The sequence below is a fragment of the Otolemur garnettii genome, unplaced genomic scaffold, assembly GCF_000181295.1.
Source record: "Otolemur garnettii isolate 467f Iridium unplaced genomic scaffold, OtoGar3 scaffold00133, whole genome shotgun sequence".
Classification (NCBI taxonomy): Eukaryota; Metazoa; Chordata; class Mammalia; order Primates; family Galagidae; genus Otolemur; species Otolemur garnettii.
In genome coordinates, this window is record NW_003852528.1 from 4182216 (window position 1) to 4186504 (window position 4289).

Here is a 4289-nt window from a genome sequence, read left to right on the forward strand (position 1 = left end):
ATAGACTTATATCAATCACTGAAATAGCATCAACAATACAAAATCTCCCCAAAAAGGAAAGTCTGGGACCAGATGGCTTCACATCCAAATTCTATCAAACCTTTCAAGAGGAACTAGTACCTATATTATACAATGTTTTCCAAAGCATAGAAAAAGAAGGAATACTTCTCAACACATTTTATGAAGCAAATATTACCCTAATACCCAAACCAGGAAAGGACCCAACAAAGAAAGAAAATTATAGACCAATATCATTAATGAATATCACTGCAAAAATATTCAATAAGATCTTAGCAAACAGAATTCAAAAACACATCAAAAAAGTTATATACCACGATCAAGTTGGTTTCATTCCAGGGTTATAGGATTGGTTCAACATAGCAAATCTATAAATATAATACAACATATCACTAAAATAAAAAATAAAGACCATGTGATTCTCTCATTGATCTAAAAAAAAAGCCTTTGATAATATCCTGCATCCTTTCATGATCAGAACACTTAAGAAAATAGACATAGAAGGGACATTTCTTAAACAGATGGAGGCCATCTACAGCCAATATCACATTGAATGGTGTAAAATTGAAAACATTTCCACTTAGATCAGGAACAAGGCAAGGATGCTACTGTCTCCACTGCTATTCAACATAGTAATGGAAGTCTTAGCCATAGCAATTAGGCAGAAGGTGATCTAGTGTATCCAAATAGCTTCAGAGGAAATCAAACTCTCACTCTTCACTGATGATATGATACTATACCTGGAAAATCCCAAGGACTCAACTTCAAAACTCTTAGATGTGATCAAGGAATACAGTAGCATCTCAGGATACAAAATCATTACATACAAATCAGTAGCTTTTATATATCCAACAATAGTCGAGCTGAAAATATAGTCAAGGACTCTATTCCTTTTACAGTAGTGCCAAAGAAGAAGAACTATCTGGGAATTTACCTAACAAAGCATGTGAAAGATCTCTGTAAAGAGAACTATGAAACTCTGAGAAAAGAAATAGCTGAAGATGTTAACAAATAGAAAAACATACCATGCTCATGGCTAGGAAGAACCAACATTGTTAAAATGTCCATACTACCCAAAGCAATCTACAGATTTAATGCAATCCCTATTAAAGCACCATTGTCATACTTTAAAGAACTTGAAAAAATAGTACTTTGTTTTATATGGAATTAGAAAAAACCTCAAATAGCAAATACATTACTCAGAAATAAGAACAAATCAGGAGGTATCATGTTACCAGAATTCAGGCTATACCATAAATCTATAGTGATCAAAGCAGCATGGTACTGGCACAAAGAAAGGGAGGTAGATTTATGGAACAGAATAGAGAACCAAGAGATGAACTCAGCTACTTATCATCATTTGATCTTCAGCAAGCCTATCAGAAATATTCAGTGGAGGAAAGACTCCCTATTTAACAAATGGTGCTGGGTGAACTGGCTGGTGACCTGTAGAATACAGAAACTGGACCCCCACCTTTCACCATTAACAAAAATTGATTCTCACTGGATAAAAGATTAAGCTTAAGACATGAAACTATAAAAATACTAGAAGAGAGTGCAGGGAAAACACTTGAAGTAATTGGCCTGGGAGAATATTTTATGAGAAAGACCTCCCCACCCCCCAGCCCCCGGGCAATTGAAGCAACACCAAAAATACATTACTGGGATCATCTGATCAACTAAAAAGATTTTATACAGCCAAGAGCACAGTAAGTAAAGCAAACAGTCAACCTTTAGAATGGGAGATTTTTGCAAGCTATACTTCTGACAAATGTCTGATAACCAGAATCTACAGAAAACTCAAACTAATCAATAAGAAAAAAAACAAATAACCCCATTTCTAGGTGGGCAAGAGACTTGAACAGAAATTTCTCTGATGAAGACAGGCGCATGGCCTACAAACACATGGAAAAATGCTCATCATCTTTAATCATCAGAGAAATACAAATCAAAACCACTTTGAGATATCATCTAACTCCAGTAAGATTGGCCCACATCACAAAATTCTAAAACTACAGATGTTGATATTGATGCAGAGAGAAGGGAACACTTCTACACTGCTGGTGGGAATGCAAGCTAATATGACTTTTATGGAAATAAGTTTGGAGAACACTCAAGGAACTAAAAGTAGACCTACTGTTTGATCCTGCAAGTCCTCTACTAAGTATATACCCAGATGATCAAAAAATATTTTACAACAAAGACATTTGCACCAGAATGTTTATTTCAGCCCAATTCATAATAGCCAAGACATAGAAACAGCCCAAGTGCCCACTGACCCATGAATGGATTAATAAATTGTGGTATATGTACACCATGGAATACTATGCAGTCATAAAAAAGGATGGAGACTTCACATCTTTTATGTTTACTTGGATGGAGCTGGAACATATTCTTCTTAGTAATGTATCTTAGAATGTAAACAAAATATCCAATGCACTCAATACTACTATGAAATCAATATATAATCACCTACACATTCATATGATTGGCAAAACATAACTATAGTCCAGAAAGTAAAAGGGATGAGGAGAGAGAGGAGAGAGGAGGGGGCATATGAGAAGAGGGAGAGTGTTGGGGGAAGACCTCACCTAATGTGCATGATGCAATGGTATATTTCAAAACCATTAAAAAATGAGTATAATTGTGATGGATGTGTTGCTTAGTTCGATGTAAGCATTTTACACTGTATATCAAAGCAGGTCACTGAACCCCATAAATGCATCAATGTACAAAGTTATGAATTAAAAAATAATGAAATAAATTAAAAGATATGTGCTTGAAATGAGAAGACTCATGTGTTGACAGTGGCCCTGGATAAAAGTGGTGATAGGAGGGACTGTTGGGAGGACATTACTCTGGTGTGGGCAGCCCACCAGGAAAGAGCCATGGATGAAGAAACTCAGCTTTGGTGACCGCACTGTCAGCTTTAAACAGCAACCATTTATTCCCCCAAACAGGAATCCTAAGCATTCCTTATTTCTTAACCCTAAATACTGATTTGAACACCCAGGTAGTTCTCTAATGGTCCCTGGCTACTCCATCCCACCTCGTGTCTTCTGCTCAGTCCAGGTGGTGCTCAGCCCTCATCTGGACAACCCCAGACTCCTCCATGTTCTTTCTGCTTCCTGCTGGGCCTCCGGTGTATCCCCTGCCAAATGGACCATCTAAGGTAACAGTCTGAACATCCACCCAACTACCACCAATAACTGTGGGATAAAGTCCATGGTACCTACCACTGTGAGCTCTTGGTGTTTCCAATCTGTCTGACACACTTGTGAGTTCTCAGGAGTCTGCTATGTGTGCCACACCTGTGAGCTCTCATAGTTCTCTGCCCACCACACCCATGAGCTCTCATGGTCCTTCTCTGCCCACCACATCTGTAACCTCTCATGGTTGTTCTCTGTCTACTACACATGTGAGCCCTGATAGTTCTTCTCTGCTTGCCACACCAGTGAGCGCTCATGGTTCTCTGCCTGCCACACCTGTGTGCTCTTGGGGTTCCTCTCTGCCTGTCACATCAGTAGCTCTCATGGTTCTTTTCTTCCCACCACACCCGAGAGCTCTCATGGTTCTTCTATGCCCAGCACACCTATGAGGAATCTCAGGATTCCTCTCTGCCTACCACACCGGTGAGCTCTAATGGTTGTTCTCTGCCCACCACACTCAACCATGCTTGCATCTTTGAGCTCTGCACAGTTCTGCTACTTCCTTCCTCTGAGGCTTTGCTAGTGCCGGAATGCCTTTCCTCTTCTCCACCTTTTAACCTGAATAACTCCTATTTAAGGTATAAATATCACAATATCCAAGTGGCCCTCCTGGAATCTCCCTGCAGCCCCCAGCTGGGTCTGCACTCTCTCCTTGCTCTCTGGGCCTTCTCAATGTCCACCCACCTCATACCTGTCTCCCATTTGCCAGTGGAGCATCAGGCACACTGCTGGGCTGCAAGAGCACAGCAATGACCAAGACAGAGGGGATTTCCTGCCTGCCTGGACATCTCTGTGTGTAATGCTTCAACCAGGTCAAATTGGCACAGTAAGAAAACTCTTTTCATTTTCTTAGTAGCTGACTGGACATGGGATAGGGGTTTATTTAGCAAAAAAACAGAGGCAGCTCCCCCAGAACTGTCAGAGAACATGGATTGAATGCATTGTGTGGTTTAAACAACAATCTATGGTCCCTTACAATTTCCCAGATGCACTTTGCTTTGAAGACACTTGGAACTCATTTTGAGTTCCAAACAGAGTTCAACATTGCAGTTTATTAAAACA